Source organism: Sphaerodactylus townsendi, linkage group LG01, assembly GCF_021028975.2.
Source record: "Sphaerodactylus townsendi isolate TG3544 linkage group LG01, MPM_Stown_v2.3, whole genome shotgun sequence".
Classification (NCBI taxonomy): Eukaryota; Metazoa; Chordata; class Lepidosauria; order Squamata; family Sphaerodactylidae; genus Sphaerodactylus; species Sphaerodactylus townsendi.
In genome coordinates, this window is record NC_059425.1 from 38,321,940 (window position 1) to 38,344,729 (window position 22,790).

General features: G+C 42.3%; 1 protein-coding gene across 1 annotated transcript in view; it reads left to right on the forward strand.

The window, feature by feature from the left end:
• Nucleotides 1-22,790, forward strand: part of EFEMP1 (EGF containing fibulin extracellular matrix protein 1) — a 61,446-nt gene that overhangs the window by 22,091 nt on the left and 16,565 nt on the right. The window lies entirely within an intron of this gene.

A 22,790-nucleotide genomic window follows, 5' to 3' on the forward strand; every position in this document is an offset into this window, starting at 1 on the left:
ATTACCTCACATGAAAGTACAGTATCTCATGCACCTGGCAGTGCTCTCTTCATTGAAGTGAATGGAGAGAGGGAGAGAGAGAGTAAAAAATTGACCTAGGTTAGACTACTGCAGTATGCTCTGTGTTGAACAACCCTTAGTGCTTGTTCAGAAACTTCACTGGACACAAAGCATAACATGCAGTCCCCAGACAATTTACTGTTCACTGTCACTTTTCACTTTTCTGTCTTTGGATCTTATGAACATTTTTTTCCTATCCAAACTGACTTTTCTGTTCCCTTGCGTTGTATGTTTGTCAACATTCTATTCCTGATGCATTCACCATGAGTACTTGTAATGTTTTATATTCCACAAGAGCATGGCAGCTAAACCAATTGCTAGGAAAGCTCACAAATAATAGGGTACAGACAGTTAGTCTATGGTGTGTATATGTGTGTATGGAGAGCATTGTGGCCCTGTTCTTTGGAGAAGACTTTTATCTGGAAACTGTTTTAGCAATTTAATAGGTAAGCAGGAAATTCGTTGCAAGCAATGGGGGAAATGGTCTGTGTGACTATATGAGGCTGTTTTACGCTGTCAGATCCTCAGCGTTTCTTGCTGTTAGTAGCAGTGGTTTTTTAGGATCTTGAGGAGAGATATGTCTTTCCCAATACAACTGATCCTCTGATAGCAAATGCTAAGAAATGATCTATATGCAAACTGTATGTTCTAACTCTGCAGCACTGCCCTCCCCAAAGACTTGTATTTGCTATGCTGCAGCTATTCAGAATAGGTAGGTTGAGCACATAAAAGTTTCACTCTACCTTATTCAGTGTATGTTTTGACTGAACTAAAAATACAAAAGGGATTTGCAAATTATAGAGTGATTGGGTAGTTTTGCCTCCATGTGGTGATTATAAAATAGCTTCTATGCTAATTAACATTTTTGTGTTTTATTTGCTGCCATGTTGTTGATCTCAAACCTTCAAAAGTGGGTTCACTTGTTGTAAGTATAGTGGGGAGATATCCGATTTTTGTTATGTATAATTAGACAGCAAAGTGCTTAGCTTTGAAGCTCAAAAAAGACACTTGGGAAACCAACATGTGTTAGATACCTATTTTCGTAAATTATATAGTGCTAACAGGATAGTATATTCCAAAGGGCTTGCAAGGTTTTTCTACCCATAATTCAAAGCAAAGTACTCTTAAGGATATGTTTGTTGTTTTAGTGTTTAACAAGTTAGGGCATACCTACTCTAACAAATTAGAATAGTTTCATCATTGTTCCCTCTGTCTAGGGAAACTTTGGAAGAGTATTTCTTTGAGTTGGGAAGCCACAACAGTGATGTTGGCCATAAACAAATTGGTAGTGTAAATGCTCAAAGTCAAGATTAGGCTGAAAGAGTGTGTATCAGGAACTTCGGTCCTCCTGTGTCAGGAGCTCCTACTTTGGGATTATACCAAATTCATGGTTCTGAAAAAAGTTACTTTGAGGTTTCCTGAACCATCCCCTGATCTTTCCAGATGTCTTTCTATGAGCAGCCAAATGAGTGAGGATGTTCTTGCCAATCCGCTTTTGCAATTCTGCTGTAATATCCAAAGGGAAAATACATATTTCCCTTCTAACCTTCAGGTGTATGAGCAAGTTCCACCTCTGCCAGCAGAGAAATGCAAGAATTTGCTTTGGACCTTACGGTGCTGTGTCAAGTTTGCAATGATTCTCTGGTATATTACCAAATTGTTTAGAGTAGCTTTATGTGGCTATTAAATAATCTTCGTATTCCATTGGCTTTAGCCCATCCTATGTGCCGTATATGGTTGCTAGTGCTTGCCCAACTATTAAAACAGTTGTATTAGTTTCTGGACAAATCCCTTGCTTGGACAAATCCCATGTAGCAAAAAATAAAATGAACAGGGGTCTTGTGGCACCTTGGAGTTAGTCTTAGGACTTAATACTACGAAGGGGCCAAACTGGGCACAAGAGACATGCGATTGCTCTCTTAGGTTTGTTAGTTTTGTGTGTGTGTGCGTGCGTGCTTATTTGAAACTCAAATTTAGCTGTAGGTGTTGTAAATTATTGAGGTGGGTAGGGCGTACTTCTCCCATGGATTATTTTTCCAATCACTTTTCACAGGGGAGAAGATACAACTGGCTGTTGTGGGTTTTCTGGGCTGTGTGACGAAGTCTGTGTGGCTGTGGCTCTGTGTTTACATATAAAGTCACACATTCACACTGCCCATATGGAAAAACAGTTCAGTGGTGCAGTTTTGATTTGAGTGAAGTACACCCTCTTCTTCTGCACACATCATGTTTGCAGGACCACCCCAAACCACTGCCACTCCCTCCCGCCCCCCCGCCTCCAATTATGGCTGCACTTCCATTCTAAACAGAAGTCAGCAGATTGGGCTGGGGTCTCCTGTGTCAGATTTAAGTTGCCCCAAGTTGCATTAATACATGTGCATCTGTATTGTTCGTTCTAGACTGTGGACTTCTTTTCAAATGTTGTTAGTAGTTGAATCCCATTCCTCCATATATTTGTGCATAAATGGACAAGAAAGCATTTTGTTCATACACAAGGAAAGATTGAATTCTCAGCATTCCTTATCTGTCAGAAGAAATTACTCAGCTTTCTACAATGGTGAAATTTATAGCTCATTAGTGTATTTCATGTGAGCACCTGCCACTACAGGGGTAAGTTGTTCAGTTTGGATCATTAAAAAAAACTAAGGCTACTAACAAAGAACATTTCAGACCCAGTTGTTGTCCATTCAGCATGTTAAAAAAACCAAAAGAAAAATGAATTAAACTTGTAAGTGACCCATTTGAAAGGCTCAAAGCAAATTATCAAATAAATTCTTTATTCCTATTAAGGTTTGACCCTTATACTTAGTCCTGGTCATTGCAGAGGCAATTCATACGTGTTATTTGAGAACTATTCCAGTTCTCAACCAAGGTAGTGAGACAGTGGTCACTCCAGATCTCGGTTGCATTGTAGCTGGGCAGCCCAATCCAGAGCCCCAGTGTGCTGTCAGCAGGCAGGGCGTGGTCGGGTCCAGCCTTGTGGGACCAAACAGGCGGCAGGCAAAGCATAGTCAGATGGCGGTCTGCAGGTCATGGTACAGGAGAACCAATAAACAGGCTGGGGATCAGCGATGAACCAGGTACATGGTAACACACTTGTTGCACCCAGGCAGAAGCAAGCTCACAGCAAGGCTTATATAGAGAGCCTTGTCCAAGGGGTTGGGATTCTGCAAGGAGTTAATCCTCATCCGGTGCAGATACTTCTATCTTTTCATATCTTGCTGCAATAAAAGCACTCCTCCTTTGCTTCTGTAGCAGCTGCCTCTGCCTCCTGTGCTCAGCTGACTCATTACTGGGTTTCCTAGGAGGATTTCCACCTGCACATCACCAGGCAGGGAAAGGCTGGGAATTGGGTCTGCTGCCTGGCCTTCCTCAGGTGCAGCCAACTCTGGCTGCACCATGTTGTCAGATTCTGCATCAGAGTCCTCTGTATCCTGGTAAGTACCCAGGGGCTGGCTCCTGATACCTGGGCAGCCAGAGACAGCACCACTGTAGTAGTGCCCTGCCACTTCCATAGGGCTTTTCAGCAATGCGGTGAAAGTGAAAAATGCAAAAAAAAAAAAAACCCAAACCCTTGCTCCTGGAAAACTCTCTATAGGGCTTAATTGACTTATCCCACCCCAACAGGCCAGGGCCACAGCAAACTGCCACAAACCAAGGGTGGAAGCCAGCTAAGATCACTCCACCCCTGGGAATGCCTCTGCCACACCCCCACTGCACCAACATTGCTGGCAGCAGCATGGGAGTTCTGACATGGGGCAGGGGGCCATGGCAGCTACACACTGATATGATTGCCTCTCCACCCAGAAAAGTGCCCCTTGGGAGGGCAAATTCGCTAGCGCATGTTCATGCCACCTCCCCAAGCCAATTCTGGAATGGGCAGTTAAGCAGTTGTTTGGCACTAAATTCTGAATGGGGACCATTCTGACCTTTGCCCTATTGAAGGACTGCCTACAAAAAGTCAAAAGAGACACATGGGCAATAATTGGTAATGTTCAGCTATAACAGTAAACAGCTTATGGGCTCAAGCCCTCTGCACATGTTTTGAGCTAAATATTAGAGAGTGGCACCACCTAGGTATTCCTCCAGATCCTATACCTTTCCCCCTTCCCTTTGCAGGTTCTCCATTTTAGAATTTATCTGAAGTCTACATGAAGTGCTCCCTTTTATTGAAAAGTGCCCTTTCTCTAGAGTCCCTATTTCCAAATTACCCTATTACCTTGTCTGATGAAGCATGAGTATCCTGACTAGGGTTTATAGAGAGCTTAGGTGTGCTATGATTTTCTGCAGACACTGACAGTAACCCCAAGCAGATCTACTCAGAATTATATTCAATTGTGCTTAAGATCCAAGAAAATGTCCTTAAGATGGCATTGATGACTGTCCTAAGCTGCACTGTGGCAGTGTGTGCAAATTTTTGTTTTTCAGTCCCATTAAGACATTGTTTATGCTTACCATTTTTTCTGGTATAAAGTTGTACTGGCACTAGAGGCAAACTAGAATATTGATGAGGGCCAGTTCTTTCCCCAGCATGTTCCTGATTGCTGCCTATTCCAGAGCTCTGCTGGGTTTCATTTATTTATAGGTGCCTATAAGATGTTGATTCCATTCATGAACACTTGGAATCTAACATATGCTCTGCACCAGGACCACAAGAATGTTCCAGTTTTTAAATAACTGTTGCATAATGTTCATGCTTGCCATAGATTGCCATTGGATTTTCCAAATCTAATTCTGGCTCTTTTATCAATGAAAAATATGTATAGTAGCCTCTGTTAGATTGCACCTTGGGAAATATAGGCACAAAGAAGTATACCTCATGAAGTCTTATTAACATGAAGTACACTTTGCCTAGAAATGTTGCCCTCGAGAGAGTGCTGAGAAGAAATTAGACTCCAATATCAGAGGCCAGTTCACAATTCAAGTTGTAAATGAGTATGTGTATGGTCCATTTACCAAAGGTACCATAGCTCAATGGTAGAGCATCTGTTTTGCCAGGTTCAGTTCCCATCATCATCATCATTTAAAACGATCAGGTAGTAAGTGATGTAAAAGATCTGTAACTGAGAACCTGGAGAGCCATTGCCAGTCAGAATAGATGACTGTTCCTGATAGACCAAAAGTCTGTCTCGGTTTAAGACAGCTTCATGTAATCATGTGAGGAAATGCTATAGTACAGAACAGGAATCCTTATTTATAAAGAAGCAGGGATAGATAGTGGTCTGTACAAGGAGATTTAATTCCCTCAAGTCCCTAGCTGATGGTCATTGTTTTAAAAGGAAGTCTAGCTAGGTTCATTTTGAACTATAAACTGCCCCCTCAGTTTCCAGGTACTCTACATATAGTGAGTGTATAGGCTTTGGGTTTACTGTAAATGTTGTGGTGCATAAAGAGATTATTCTGATCACTGAGCCTGGATTAAATACCTAAGAAGATTTATTTATTTATTTACAGATTGGTTTTAAAGGAACAACCAGCAGCACAGGTGCCCAGGTAAAGTAGAAACCTGACTGAGGCACAAAAATTTAAACTGGTTATGACTTCAGCGAGTCTATAATGATGGGCACCAACATTAGGTAGTTTGCATACATTTATGTAGTTTACATAGAGTCTGTTTTCCCGACATTCTGATTGGCTGTAGCTAAGGGGCAGGGAGAGCAGGCGGAGACGCCAGAAAAATAAACCGGCTCGTCTCCCACGTTTTTTCAAAAGAACCACCAATTTTATTGTTTTTTGAAAGCCACGGGATAAGGCAAATCTCACAGGGCAAGCCCAATTTAGACATGGAAGCCTTGTGGAATTAATGCCCAAACCGGAATGGTTCACTTCCTTATCCCAGGATATATTGGCCATGGGGAAAATGCCTTAGTGGCTGATTTTCTCTTCAGGGGCAGGACAACCTCGTGTCCGTCATACCTGCCTATTGAGAAGATTGTGATAGAGAATTCTACAAGTATTTTGGTTGGGGGAAGTTGTTGCATCTTGCTGGCTGAGCCCTTCAAAAGCATATTTTGAAGCTGGAACAGCATCAGGAATCTACTTATTTACTCAGGGAGTTGTAGAGATTTCAAAAAGTACCTGCTGCCAACAGATAGCATGACTGCAGCTGGAAAACAATATCTGCATTGAGATAAGGATTCTGCTTTTGATAGCTATCATTGACCTCAGTTTGAACAGAAAATTGCACTCATGGCTTGGCAAACACTGAACCCAAAAAAAGCTCTACAAATGTTCTTGGAGGGAGAGAGTTGCTTGTTTGCTCAGTTGTTTATTTGCTTTATGTCATTTGGTTTTACTAAGAGACCATTAACAAGATTACAGTAGTTTATACCAGGTTATTCAGAAAGCAGCAAATGCCCAGCTCTGCTGTTACCCTCAAAGTCTGCACATCTGAAGCATTTTTCAGGGCGTTCCAACATTTGTGGCATATCCAGATTGCAAATTAAACTGGTGTAAAGAGGTCTCCCTGTTTTGGAGTGCTGAGCATTTTAGAGGGAGAATACTAGGAAAACCTACCCAAGTTTTGGTTTCAATGTCTTTGTTTCTTTATTAATTGTATTTTGCTTCTTTATATTGTTTATTTAATTTGAGTGTTTTTGTGAGCTGCTCTGGGCCTCGTCATAGAAAAATCAGATTGCCAACTATAAACTCTGAAGAGGTACATTCTTCTAAGCCCATTGACTTCAATGCACTTAGAAAGGTGTAACTCTGCTTAAGGTTGCAATGTAAAGTAAATAAGTAAATAAATAAGTAGGACCACTAATGAAGAGTTTCCTGTCCTCTCACCATCACTATCCAGTTCTACGTATTTGGGAAGTGAAGAGAAGCCATGATAAAGTTGAATAAAACTAGGGTTGCCACCAGTGGTGGGATTCAAATAATTTAACAACTGGTTGTTTACAAGCACCATTTCAACAACCGGTTCTACCGAAGTGATGCAAGCCTGCTGAATCCTACCACTGGTTGCCACCATCCAGGTGGAACAGAGATCAGTTCATCTGGAGAAAATGGCTACTATGGAAGGTAGACTACCAATCGAAGTCCCTCCCCTCCTCAGGCTTTATACCCAGTTGAATTCCCTCCCCTCCCCAAAACCTCCCCTCCTCAGGCTTGACTCCCAAAATCTGGTATTTCCCAACCTGGAGCTTCAGGCCAGGAGCTTCTGGGTGTGTCAAGTTGCTATTACAGGTGTAGGACCTTAGAAGGCTTCATCAAGAGATCAGCCAAAGAAAATGTATAGGGTGGATATGAAGATAGCGGAAATTATCACTGTTTCTGAACAGAGACTGTACAGGGACAGCAGTTACACTTAGTGTTACACTTTTCTTATTCTTGGCATCGTATATGTTCAGTTGAAATTTGTTCTGCTATTTAAAGTTTAATAAATCCCAATGTTATAGCTGATATTTTAATTGGCTTTATTGTTTATTGTTTTAATGTTTCATTTCATTTGTATTTGTTGTACTTCAAACGTATCTTTCAACATTGTAAGCTGCCCTGAGTCACCTGTGCTGGATATAAATTAAATAAATAGTATCAATATCATTCATTTCAAGAAGCAAATCCTAACTGTGTTATAAGTTGGGGCAGAAAAGAGATAGAATTTCATTCTGCCCAAGCAGAACATTTCCATGGGTCCTGCCATGGCCATTTCTGAGGAATGAAACCAGACCAACTTGTGCAGAGTTCAGAAGTGGTGAACTGAATTATACTGACTGGACTGCAGTTGATAGATCACATTTAGGAACATTCAGTTACATAAACAGTGCCTTCTGAGTTTAAAACCATCATAATAGGTAATAGGCTAGAACAGCAAATTTCTCCCTGATAGGCTAGCATTTGTTTGTTGTTTACTTGCAGAGATACTTTTAGGTACGATAGCCCTACCTCAGTCAGAAATGATATAGACCACTCTAGCACCTCATTCTGTTGTGAGTGTAAAGAGGCCTAAAATACTAGCTCTTGGAAGAAGGGAACTTCTGCCTTCTTCCCTTTCCCCAGAAGGTTGCAGCTATTAGGAAGAATCAGGACAATGTATGACTGCCAAACTTGTGTCTACCATCTACCTTTATATTCAGCAAGAAAAGTGGACTGTAAATAAAGAAACTGACTGACTCTCCTCAAGGAAAGACTACACCTCTGGGATCTTTAGACCACATATCCTGAACACAAAAAATGTTATGCAGTTTAGCTAACTTCCCTGATGTTCAGGTAGAAGGAATGGGAAAAGCACAGCACAAAAATATATATTTGGCAACCTCCAAGGCAACTGAATGCAAGTTTACCAACTGTCCTGATATTAGCCTGGTCCAAATAAGAATGAGATGGCTTGAAATCTTTAGTTTGTTCATTAAACTTGTATCCCACCCTTCCGTCCATGAAATGGACTGCCATGACAGGTGATAATGGTCAGAATAGAAGTTGTAATATTTATTTATAATCAACTAAGCTTTTGGCTAGCAAGTACTCTCATTATAAATCATGATGCTGAGGCAGCCAATGGCAAACCACCTCAAAACATCTCTTGCCTTGAAAACCCTATGGGGTCACCATAATTCATCTGTAACTTGACAGCATAAAAAAAGAGGATATTTCAAACTTTCTCTGGCATAAAGTCCATTCCAGTAAGAAGGTGAAATTGATTAGAACTTGGATTAGGGCCTTTTTGAGTTATGGCTCTATAGAGTCAGTTACCCTCTGATACCTGATATTGTGCAGAGAACTACTGCAGAGAACAAAAACATAGCATGGTTTTAAAGTATGGCTGATAAATTCTGTTGTTTGAAGACATGACGGGACAGTTATCACACACTTTGAAAGGTGGTTGTCTTGAATACGGCAGTCACCACTGAGGGAGGAGGGGAGGGCTTGTGAAAAAAATCAAAATAATAATCCCTGGGTCGCTGCAGTTTGAGAGCCACTAGTATTTATGAAAGGGAAATACACAGGATAAAGGAATTATTATTATAGGACTTACAACTGATGGCTAAATGCAGTCCAATAGCCATGAAGTGTGGCCTGCTAAAAGCTCAGAAAGCTTTGTGCTTCTACTGGACCCACAAAAACAGGAGTGTTGTGATGCTCCTGGGAGCCATAAAGCATACTTAGCAGGTTTTGTTCAGCCTAATGGGTCACTTCAGGCCTGACTTGCTTGGTTTCCAGGGAAGAAAGTAAACAAAATAAAAATAAATACCAAAATGGAAACTAAAAATTTAACATCATTTTTAAAAATTTGGATAATTCTGGATACCATTTGTCATAATAATCATGCTTTTGGCTTCCTTCCAAGGAAGGATGGCAGGTTCATATCTAAACATGGAATAGTTTTTCCATTAGCTTAAATAAACAAAGAAAGCGTTCACAATGACTCGATTCAGGGTTTTCTTTTTTAAAGTTGCAGTGATGAACTAGGAGGTTAATTCGGTTACGTTAATTTAATTTAACTGTCATGCAGGCTCTTCATGTTCAAGAATGTGTTTTTTGAAACACTGCAGAAAATGATTCTGAACAGAATACATGGAAATGTTCCATATTAGTTCTGAAGATGATATACCACAGGGGAAAAATCTCTTTTATCTACAATCATTTTTTGAATAGCCTCCAACGTTTATTGGTCATCGTGGGTGGGTTAGAGCTGTACTCATACTGGGTTGATTTCATTCTTGCTAAATCTATGAGAAGAAAAGATTTAAAGAAACAACTCCAAAGGAGTCTATACAGTTTGTATCTGTCTTGATAGCTGCCCAAAGCATCCTTCTGAGTCTTCATGATGAATTGCATTAAATAGTTCAAATTGTTCTTTTGTAAAAGAAAAAAAAACAGCTACATTTACAAGCTTGTTTTTCAACAATAGAGCTAAAATACATTCCTTAAGATCCTCTGTTGAAATCAATTCAGATTACATTTTATGGAGTGCAATACTTTTGTCAACAGACAGTATGATATTGTGGTTAAGGTGTAGGACCAAGTCCCCTTTCGCTCCATGGAAACTTGCTGGGTGACCTTGGGCCAGTCACACACACTCACCCCTTGCCCTGAGTGGAATTTAGATGAGCAATCTCCAAGGAATACTAGGGTCATAGTGTGGAGGAAGGCAATAACAAGCCATCGCTTACCTTGAAAGCCCTACAGCAGTGGTTCTCAACCTGGGGGTCGGGACCCCTTTTGGGGTCAAATGACCCTTTCACAAGGGTCGCCTAAGACTCTCTGCATCGGTGTTCTCCATCTGTAAAATGGATAAATGTTAGGGTTGGGGGGTCACCACAACATGAGGAACTGTATTAAAGGGTCGCGGCATTAGGAAGGCTCTACAGCATTGCCATAAATCATCTGTGACTTGATGGAAAAATAACGTCTTTTGACAAAAATATATTAGTTAATTTTCCTACACCTCAATCCAATGAGGAATTTTTAAGCAGGTGCTTAATCCTTTCATTGAGATCAAGTGAGATAAAGGAGCTGAACTTTGACTGGAATGGGATCTTGACCATATTCTTCAACATGCTCTTTCTATTTTTAAAAAACAAATTAATATTATTTTAGAATAAGAGCCAGAAGGATAATGGAGAAATGGGTGCATTATAGAGGAGAGAAAGAGAAAGGAGGGCTTGTTGCGGGTCAGAGGAAAAGGTAGGAAATTTGTGCAGAAAAACCGTCCACCTATTAGGGAGCAGGACTCACTTTGTGAATCCTGCTTCCTTATTGGTGGAAGGTTCTTCGTTGGAAGTTCCATCCCTTAGCGCTTTATTATTATTAAGATGCTTGATGTTCCTAAGGGGGAGAGCATTCCACAACCTTGGAACTACTACCAAGAAAACCCTATCTTGGGTCTCCACCTATTTTACCACTGAAGCAGTGGTACCACTAGAAGGTCTTTATCTGATGATCTTAGGGTATGGGCAGGTCGATATGGGAGAAGGCATTCCTTTAGATACCTGGAGCACAAGCTGTTTAGGGCTTGATAAGGCAAAGATAACACCTTGAATTGGTCTTGGTAGCAAATTAGCAGCCAGTGCAGTTCTAAGACTGGTGTGATGTGCATCACATTAGCAGTTTTATGCAGCCACGTTCTGCACTAATTGCAGCTTCCAATCCGTCTTCAAGGGCAGCCCCACATAAAGTGCATTACAATAGCCCAATGGAGGTTACTAGAGCATGGATTACTGTAGCCAGATCGTGTCTGTCCACATGGGGCCGTAGGTGGTGAACCAGCTCGAGTTGGGAATATGAAATGAATCGGACAAGAGCACTACCAGCTAAAACCTTGGTCAGTAAGTACTTGTACAGGAGTGACACTTTGAGATTAATAGGCCTTGGTTTACCACCCATCTGTACATCAGTAGACTGCTAGGAATTTCTGTCACCACAGCTTCCTGTCACATACTTCTCTTGCCTCTAGGTTTACAGCTGGAAATAACTGAGTGTGCTATAAGTTTACACCCTGAGACTTTGGCTGCTGATCCCTAAACTTAAGCCTTTAGGTCAAGTTTGAAGGCTCATTGCCAAGGATGACCCTGTAAAATATAGAGTATCCATGAGAGTAGTCAGATTTAGCTCCAGAACTTTTCTCCTATCCAGAAGCTGAGCAGTAATGTTTGCACATGGACAGCCAATCTGCAGTGCAAATGTCAAAAGTGGTACGACCTGCAAGAGGCTGTGGCATTTGTGGCAGAAGCAGAAGATCAGTAGACTGGTTTCGCCTGTGTTCCTGCCGGTGTCACTACACTGCTGCCGTCTACTCTGTTTTGAAGTCTAGAGACAAAGCCACACCAAGTATATTTATATGTGGGTAACTGCAATAATAGGTTAGACTAAACCTTCTTGTCTCTTATTTTGATCTCATTTGTGACAAACTTGTGAAAAAGGTTGGCTGCCTAGGTCAGGTTACTACGGTTACGACGTGACACAGTCCTGGAGGAAGGAGCTATGCTATATGTCATCAGTGATACCACAGGGACTAGCTAGAAGGTGCTAGTGGTACTAATATGTAAATATTTTGGACAGAATGCCAAACTGCTAGTGTTCCTGTTAGGCAGGAAGGCATCCAGGTCCTGTGTAACAAATTAAGAACTGCTCTCTGGTTGTGACGGTTTTGTGAAAATCACTTTCAGCTGCTGAATGCTGTCTTATGCCTGTGGCATTTAGTGGCTTGTTTTGAACATTTGTGGATCATTAGTAGTTACATTTGATCATTTTTATACTGTAATTTTTATGGTTCGGTTGCTGGTTTTACTTGGTGAGGTGCCTCAAGCACATCATTAGAGAAGCAGCTTATAAATTTTTGAAATAAATTATAAATAGTCAACTAATGATGTTTGGGCCAGACAGTGGGCCCCCCCCCCCCCCCGAGAAAATGTTTCCTGTTCCCAATGGCCCTATCATGTTTGTGCCATTTCTTATGTGAAGCAGCAATGAACTGGTGTGTATGTTTCACTGACAGGATGTCAGGAAACATGTTTGTTCTTCCTGGTGCCCACCTTTGATGACCTAATTTGCAAATTTATGTGCTCCATATCTTTGCAGTTCTTACTGCTAGGCAATGCAAAGTTTGTTATGAACCTAAACATGCATGAGAGTATCAGATTGTTTAAGCCCCAGGAATAATCTGGAAGACCCTTAAATCTGATTTATTTCTGGGAACTGGCAGGAGGCTGTCAAAGGAGGCTTCAAGCTGCCAGTTGGAAAGGCAAGAAGAATATGGGGCTGATAAAAAGTAGAGAAGATGAAGTAGAGGAGATCGAAATGGTGGTTGAATGAAGATACAGACCAGAGGCAGAGTAAGGGGAAACTGCGCCCAGGGGGCACGCACGCCCTGCACCCCTGCCACGGCAGCCCCTGCCCTGGAACGCCCCTGTCATGCCCCCTCCACGGTCTGACCATGGCTCCGCCTGGGGTGTTACCCCCCCCCGCCCCATGGGCACTAACCATTGATGCAGACAACATGATGACTGTAGCAGTGACAGGGCTAGACTTGAGCCATGGATGTGGCAGCCAGAAGCAGATCCAGAGAGGGTGTTCTCTAGTGCAAGATTCTTGCAGGTTAGAACTGTGTCCTCAAACCAGGTTGGGACTGAACAGATAGATACTGCTGCAAGGATTGCCTGTAATGGTTGGTGAGCCAGTATTAGTGCCTGGCCAATTGAGAAACCTCGTACTGCAAGCCAATCATGGAGAATGTTTAACACACATCTAGTCCCATATGTGTCAGAAGAGTGCTCTGGGGTTGGAATATTCTGTGTCGCTTACTATGATTAGAAGCCAGCTTTGCATTAGAGGTTCCTAATTGAAGCCATAGATCCCCTGGTAGGTGATACAGTACAAAGCTGTTGTGATTCCAGAATAGGTTTGCTGAAGAATTGAGATTTTATGGCAAGAATGAAAATAGGGAAGAGTACTTAGTAAGGAGAGAGGCTGCTGCAAAGTTAGGGAGCAGTATGACAGAAGCCTGTACAAACATTGGCACAGGGAGAGCAGATACGCCTGTCATACTCCCTGACTCGAAGACAGGTAGCATTTTTTCTGACTGAAAACTTCCTTCCAAAAGCAAGGAGTTAAGTTGCCTGGGCACCAGGTCCAGATGCACAACATTCCAAACACTGAAGGAAGTAGCAAGGGAATTTTTTAAAAGAAGGTTTTGATAGAGATTGCTGATAGCCTGTTAAGCCAAAGGATTTGCAAGGTTACTAATGTTGCTCTAAAGTGTAAGAAAGGCTCAAGGGAGGATCTGGCAGGAGTTCAGGATTGGACTTTTGCCATATTGACGAAGTAGAAATAAGAGATACGTCCTGGTATTGCCTAAAATACAAAAGATGGAAGGAGTAGATACAGCGTGATTCATTTTCTTTGGTACTTCAAAAATCTTTCCTGCCACAGTATAAAAACGGGTGCAATTTATCAGAACTCTTCAAAGTGTAATCCTTCAAGGAAAGGCTTTGTATGTAAGAGAACCTACATTTACAGTGTAACTGTGAACAGAGTTTCACCATTCTAAGTCCATTCTGCCTGGCACTTCTCTTTTACATACATAGACTTAAATATGTTGTATAGCCTGACTTCTAAAGATAAAAACACGTGCTGCAGGCTTCACATCAGACTGTTCTTTCAGATCTAACTTCCAGCTTTGGCCAAAGACTGACTGCTGAATAGGTATCAGTATGGCAAAAGACACCTGAGGTAACAATCTTTGCCAGTCCCTTTGGGTTGTATACCTTTTTGTATGAGGTACATAAAGGAAATTCCACCTCCTGCAAATATATGGGAAGCCTCATAGTTCAATGACAGATCAACAGTTTTGCATATGGAAGGTCTTTGCCTCAGTCTTTGGCATCTCCATTTAAAGGATATCTAGTAGCACATACTGGATGGGCCCATTGGTCTGAGTTGGTGGGCAGCCCCAACCAAGAGCTAGACGCCCAGCCATTCATGGCCATTGCCCCCAAAGAGGCTTTCCAGAGGCATGGGGAGGCTCAAAAAGTCAAAAAGCCTCTCTGCTGCAGAGGAGCCTCTATGGGACCCAATTGACTTAAATACACAGTACAGGCTCCCAGCAAAGGCTGGGAAGGAGCCAGCTAAAGTCAATTCTTCCCATGACCACGCCCCAGCCCACCCTCACTATGTCGGTGGCAGAGGCCCTGGGACGCTGGTGCAGCATCTCACACCACTTTCCTACACCAGGGGCCACGGCTGTCATACACTGGCAGAATTGCCCCTCCACTGGGGTAAGTATGGCAGCGTGCCACTCCCACAAGCACATTCCCCTCTCCCTTTGAGTGGGGCTCTTAGACAGCTTCATAATGTGCAAAATTAATTGTCGAAGAGGACTCAGAGCACGTATTATATGTGGGGTGGATGTTTGAAAGCGAAGGCTGGATAATCATTTGGGAATTCCTTAGTTTGCATTTCTTGCACTGAACAGCGGGTCAAACAATAAGACCCCTTCCAGTGATGTGACTGAAAGACTTCATTTCTTTTTCCACAGAACAACTTATTTTCCCTCATGATATTGATACATTTTCAACATCATATTTATTTTCCAGTACTATTCCAACATGTGGGATTTCTTTCTTTAAAAAGAAAATATGAATTCTCAAATTAAACCAGCAAATGGAAGAGTGTGTAAATCAGTAGTGTGAGTCGATGAACACATTATAAAGTATACAGGTTGGGTCTTGGGTCCCCACTGTGTGTAACAATCAGATGTGAGTTACGGACTGTCCCCGTTTCCCTTGTGCTTGGTTCTACACCCCACCCCACCCCACTGCACAGAGGGGAAGCTGATTCTCCCTACTGTTCACCAAGTTCTCAAAGTGAATTGGGCACCAAGTGCACAGCAAATTAGGAAATCCTGAAGCTCATGGCTAATTTCTTCCGCATGCATCACATAGTGGGTGTGGACAACTTCTGGATGTCTAAGGAACTGCATCTCTCTGCTTGAAATTCCAGTTGTCCTTTAGCACCAGCTGCATGCCCCCATTGCAGTTGCACAGGATTTTAGCCCCAGCATCAGGTTATTGGGTACTAGGGCAAGAAGGGCTTGGATTTTTCCAGCCCTGCAGGCAGTGATCAAGAGTAATGAGATGCGGCACATGTTTGGATAGGTTGAATGTATTGCTGTGTAACCATGGACTCCAGATTGACACGGGTTGAAAAGGGCAACCAGACAACCTGTGGCTTCTTACATAAAAAGAGCTGTGCTGAAGGAATAATTGCACTGAAGTGTAAACGGCTGGTGGGAACCGCACTGAAATACCAAGCACTGTTGTGATTATCTGGTTGTAGGAAGCGAACTGCAGAGATTAAAATGTTACATAAGGGAGCAAGCAGCATGAGTCAGGGGTTTTGGGAAGAATGAGTCACAGCCAGAGGGATCTGAGCCAGGCATGTAAAGTGTAGAACAGAGGGACTGAGATCCTAAGCACACTTATTTGGAAGCAAGTTCCAGTGAAATCCCATTACAAGTAAATGTGTTTTTAGAGTTGAGGTTCCAGCAAGGATAATGACCAACCAGCAAGACTTAAAAGAACAGCTGGCTTTGGACGAGGGTCTTGCGATAGCTCAGAGCAGCTCACCCAGAATTTCGGCTCTGGACAGAGAACGTGCTGCCAAAGTCAGCAGTGGAAGGGACAAAACAGTATAAATCACTTCACGAAAGAGCATTGTGCAAAGGAAGGGAAATCAATGGTGTGTAACTATTAGTGAAGATAGTGGATGAGTACTATGAAAGCCAAACTGATCTGTATTCTGCAGTAACGCAAGAGGTTGGGGGAGGGAGTTTCTTTCCTCCTGCAAAAGTTCTCATTACTGTTTTTTCCCTCTTCCATAAACATGGAAGTGCAGCAAGGCAAAGTGGAGAGCATTTTCATAGTCAGCTTTTCAGAACTGTTTCAAAGTTAGAAGACGAAGAAGACGAAGAAGAAGAAGAAGAGGAAGAGGAGGAGGAGGAGGAGGAGGAGGAGGAGTTTGGATTTATATCCCCCCTTTCTCTCCTGTAGGAGACACAAAGGGGCTTACAATCTCCTTGCCCTTTCCCCCTCACAACAAACACCCTGTGAGGTAGGTGGGGCTGAGAGAGCTCCAAGAAGCTGTGACTAGCCCAAGGTCACCTAGCTGGCGTGTGTGGGAGTGTACAGGCTAATCTGAATTCCCCAGATAAGCCTCCACAGCTCAGGCGGCAGAGCTGGGAATCAAACCCGGTTCCTCCAGATTAGATACACGAGCTCTTAACCTCCTACGCCACACGCCACTGGCTTGTGTTTTGTGTTTACAGGGCAGTTCTAAGCAGCTACACTCTCAATGTACTTAGATGTGTGTAACTTAGGTTTGCACCATTAGTTTTTATACTAGCCCTCAAGACTATGCACTGTGAAATGTCATGGGAGTGATAAATGTTACATAAAGGACAGGACCAGCCGGGCAGGACCAGCCATTGACTGAGCTGCTCAGGTCTTACAGGAAGGCAGGCCCAAAGACTTAAAGAAGAGGCTCCAGCCTTTTCATCAGCTCATTCAAAGTAATAGTAATAGGTTTTTAACTTACTAATATGTTAACTTTCCAGAGACCTTGTGGTTGAGTGATGAGCTAAATACCAATAGATGAAATAAGAGTGTACTAAGGATGAATGCGATTTAAGAAAAATGTCTGATTCGTAGAAACACTAGTTGCTAGACCCCTTCAAAGTGGCATTGGGGGAACAGAGTCAAGCTGTGTTGTATACACAGTTTTGGGTTTTAGCCAGAAAAAGTCTCTCAAGGTAGAAAAGGGAACAATATGCTTAAGCAGAAAACTAGCTTTATTGATATAACCAAGATACAGAATGTCCAGAATAGTAAAATGACAGCAGTACAAGAGAGCAAGACTGAACTGTTGGCAAAAGCACAATGGCAATTTATTTTTAATTCAGTTCATTCATTTTTGTATAATCCTAGAACAGTTGTGCTTTTGAATTATGCCTTAAGTTTCTTCATGTTTCTCAGAGTGGCTAGTCCAGAGAAAAACTAACTGAGGGAACAGAGGTGTAGTGTACCCCAAAAAAGGCCCAGAATATTTTCAGGAGAAGAAGGACAAAAGTATCTAGTCAGGTGGGGATATTTTGCAAGAAGACCAGTTGGCTGCAGTTCTGGCTGGCCAAGAGCTGGGAGTGGTAAAGCTAAAAGATGAGAACAGATAGAAGAACATGAAAGGTAAATGTCAAGAAGGGAACCAGAATGAGAGAGGGGAAAACCAGACTCTGCCTGTCTTGATGGGGAAATCCAGCAATTTTGTGTCATTAGTGATGGAAGAAGGCTTGGGACCAGAACTGACTAGCCAAGTATGACTTGGCAAACCTTTTTTAGGCACTGGGATTTATTTGGGCTTAGATAGGGGATGCAGTGATATTGGCAAAAATTGGTTTAGAATTAGAATCCTCATTGCCCCCAAGCCAGAATTCAGGATCCAATTGTTCGTGGGAGAGAGGAGGGTTTGTACTGTAATTTATGAATTTTTAGGATCTTAATCCCCTTTGATGAAGATGTCAGAACCAAAACTGCTGCATAACAGTGTAAAATTTCTTTTGTGAGGGGCGTTGAGCAATTATCCTAATGATGTAATGGGGGGTGGGAAATGTGCGTGATTGAAAATGGCTGGGTGGTCAGTATGACTTGTGCCTGTTGACAATAGTCAAGAAGATGGGTTGACTTTCTAGTAAGGTCTTTACTGAAAGGAAGGTTCTGGGAAGAAAAATTATTGTCCTGCAAACATGGGTGGGGGGTAATTATCAGGGGGGTAATGGCTGTATAGGTCAGTGGCAGAGCATTTCACTGCAAGGCTGGGGGGTAATTACCAGGGTGTGAGGAGCCTTGCTTAATCTGTCCCTTGATTATTAAAGGCTGAGTTGTCATGGCAATCAAGTTATTTCTCTCGAAGGTGCCTGAGAGGATACATGCCTTAATTGAGATACTCTTATTTGTTATCAGAAAGACAGGTTCACTCAAGCTTCCGATTTTGCTTGGGTAGAGGATTTTGGGGTTAAGAAACAACTCTCAGTGGGGAGACTGGGGGGCAACAAAACCTCTTTATCTTCTACTCTTCATATGCCTTCTGCTTTTGATGAGGAAGCAGATGAAGGTGACATGTATAGGTTTTGCTTAGGAACAAATGCCTTATCAAAAATGTTCCCTCCTTCCACTTACAAAAACAGATGATTCAGAGGGATGGGGTGTGGAAAGAGAAATATGTGTAGGAGAGAGTGAAGATGACAAAATGAGAAAGCCCTCCTCTCATCCTCCCTTTCGTCTCTTTCTCACGCCAACATCACTTTCACACAGATACACGTGCCTGAAAGAGGAATCTGGAGGACAGTTTTGTCACTGTGGAGCAAGATTTGGCTCTGGGCATTATTAAGGGCATTATTTATTTACAATTATTAGCCCCTCTGCAAATAAATTCCATTTGCCCACCATTCTGTCACATGCTGGTTTGACCAAAGAACCAAACCTAAGACAGGGCTATCTCCATAGGAAGAAATTCATATATTAATGGATGAGGCCACTGGGAACAGCCAGTATACTCAAATGGGGACAAACAAAGCATTGCCCTGGATGTGACAACATTGCAGTGAGAGCAAAACCAGCCCTCCCTCCTCTCCCACCCCTCAGATGGGCAAGCTAGAATCCTGCAATGAATTGTACATACATGTTATAGAGCCCTCTTGCACATACATATACCTGACACACATGTGTACCTTAATAATAATGTTTAATTCCACCTTACATTGTTTTCTGCATACTTTTATCATAGTGAGTCAACGTTAAAGAATTGGTATCAGTCATCTGTACAAAGGCCAAAGGAAGGAAAGGTTCTTTTGAGCTCTGAGATAGGAAGGAAGCTTGTTGGAAAATATTTAGATATGTAAAGTGTGTGTGTGGCAGGGGGCAGAGAACAATCACAAAGAATAAAGTCAAATAGTTCTATTTGTGATTTGAATCTTTTGGTCAATTTTGTTTTCATTTTTTAATGAGAAAGAATCTATATCCCCCCCCCTTTTTTTTCCCAAGGCCCCACCCGGAATTTGCCACTGGTCCCAGTTACTGAACACATATGGAAAGTTCAACTGGGATTTGTAAACTAGTTTTAAGGAATTTGTTTATTCAGCTTAGAGACTTGCAGTTGTTGTCATGTGCCAAAAGAAAATCTTGTCACTGCACTGGATTATAACAGGAATAAAACTGGGGGACTGTGTGAAATCTTTTAACGAGAAAAGGGAAAAACTTATAGTACCATTTTCCAAGTCTAAATCATAGATCACTAAACTGTTTAATCCATCAAAAAATCACTGTTATTTTGAAGGGATAGCTTTTTGTTGCTCCCAAAATAAACACATGGGGAGGGGAGCAGGCTTTTCATTATTTTTTCTAAGTAGAGTTTTAAAGATTGGACTGTCTTTAGTTTTAGCCTCCCTCTTATAGAGGGGATAGGTGTGTGTTACAAGTCCAAATAAGTATATAAATCAGCCTGTAATAAATAATCCCAGATAAATTACTAGCCTACAAGAGTCTTCAGTAAAAATTGACCTGATAGTGACTTGTGGCACATTTGGTGACCTAAAAACAATAAACTGGCTCTCTCTTAAAAAAAAAAGCTTACTTGCTTGATGGCCTGGAGGAGATTTCTGGGTCACCATAGATCATCAATGGAGCATCTGTTTACAAGCATTGAAGAAAATAATATTTATGCAGGGTTGCTGTGGCATGCACTTAGAGTGAGGAGATAATCAGAGGAATGGTTTGATTGGGCAGGAGCATCTGGAACAGACCTAGGCATTATACGGCCCGCGGGCCACATCTGGCCCACCAGATGACCCTGACTGGCCCCCCTGCCGTGCTGGGGAGCGAGGCATCTTTGAAAGCCCCGCAGAAGCTAGTTGCCTTGGCTGCCGGCTTCTGCGGGGCTTTCAAAAGTGCCTCGCCCCCCTGCCTTTTGGGCCGGCCCTCCACAATATTTTCTGTTTCTTCTGCGGTCCCATGGAAAAAATAATTGCCCACCCCTGATCTAGAATCTCTAAAGTCATATATTGCATGTGGAGTTCTAGCACTTTCTTCTGGGTCCCTGATGCATGGAATTCTCCAGCCAGCACTCTACCAGGGCACAAAGCTTCTAGGCAGCAGTTTTTTTTTTTTGAGGGCTGTGAATCCAAGGAAGGCTGCTGGACCGGATGGTATTCCCGGTCGGGTGTTAAAGGAATGCGCTAACCAACTGGCTGGTGTTTTTACTGGGATCTTTAATCGATCTCTATCCCAGTCCACCATCCCATCTTGTTTGAAAGCTTCCACCATTGTTCCACTACCAAAGAGATTTCCTGCTGACAATCTTCAGGATTATAGACCAGTGGCACTCACCCCCATCATCATGAAGTGTTTTGAAAAACTGGTCCATAGGCATATTAGTTCTTGCCTTCCAGATACATTTGATAAACATCAGTTCGCATATCGGACTAATAGATCTACGGAGGACGCCATTGCCATTAGCCTCCACACTGCTTTGACGCATCTGGAACATCAGGGGAATTATGTGCGAATGCTTTTCGCGGACTTTAGTTCCGCATTTAATACAATCTCGCCACAAAGACTGGTGACGAAACTCGTGGATCTTGGACTCTCACATTCAATCTGTTTGTGGATTAGGGACTTCTTGTCTGGACGTTCCCAGAGGGTTAGACTGGGAAATCGGGTTTCCTCAGTTCTTACTCTAAATATGGGAACGCCACAGGGCTGTGTGTTGAGTCCTTTACTGTTCACCCTTTATATATATGACTGTACTCCTGTCTATCATAGTAACACCATTATCAAATTTGCTGATGACACAACGGTGGTGGGGCTCATCTGCCTATCGGAATGAAGTGGACCGACTGCTCTCATGGTGCAGGGAAAATAACCTGGTTCTTAACACTAACAAGACAAAGGAGCTCATAGTGGACTATAGAAGGAATAGCTCAGAAATTCAGCCCTTGACTATAAATGGAGATCAAGTGGAGCGGGTGGCTAGTTTTAAATTTCTGGGCGTTATGATTAAAGAGGACTTGACCTGGGGCGTACAGACTGCCGCGGTGGTTAAGAAAGCCCAGCAAAGACTGTACTTTCTGAGACTTTTAAGGAAGCAACAACTAGATGGAAAACTTCTGGTGTCCTTTTACCGCTGTGCTATAGAGAGTGTCTTAACCTACTGCATCTGTGTATGGTTCTCCAGTTGCACAGTGGCGAATAGGAAGGCGCTCCAAAGGGTGATCACTACTGCACAAAGGATTATCGGCTGCCCTCTTCCCTCCTTGGAAGAAATCTATAATTCCCGAAGCCTAAATAAAGCCCAAAATATTCTGAGGGACCCGTCTCATCCAGCACACTCTCTTTTCAAACTGTTACCATCTGGCAGACGATACAGGGCTCTCAGAACTAGGACAAAGAGGCTTAGAGACAGCTTCTACTCTAGAGCTGTGGCTATGCTAAACTCCGCTGCTTCATATTGATGCATTTGGGGCTGTGTAGGGATGGGTGGAGGAAGGGGAAGTGAGGATGATGTATGAGTCTGAAATTGTGTGCATCGAGGAATGCTGCTGTAAATTTCGTTGTGCGTGCACAATGACAATAAAATGCTTATGCTTATGCTTATGCTGGATTGACCATCTGGGCTGACTTCCTAAGGCTGGTGAGCAAAGCTATCACAGCCATGCAGGACAAGAAGACATGCTGCAGGATCCAAGCAAATCCAGTTTCAAAAGAAACTGGACATTTGAATGTCCAAACATACATGTTTTTGTGCATAAATTCTGAGAGGTGCAAAATAGTAGTTCTGGACAGAGCCAATCTGTGTTGTCAAAAAAACTATGGCAGATTATTTAAAAGAATGATCTCCCTAAGGTCATTGCTGTCCACTATAATGTTTTTGTTTTCATTAAAAAAATATTTGTATTAATTGCCCCTCAGCCTTTGTTTGTTTGGCAATGTGGACTGTATAAATGGAGTATAAATGTTTAAATTTATCCTCAATACTCTGTAAATTAAATAAAATGCAACCACTCCAATCCAGCAGCATCAATGCAGGAATTCTGTTGTACAGCTTAACACAAAAGGGACAATATCCCGATCACTTTTGTGTTGGAGAAATCTATGCACATTCCATCAGTGGTGTACACAAGGATCCTTTTCCAACACTTTTTTTCTTCTGCAGGGGAACACTGAATTCCCATGGATCGCAGCTGT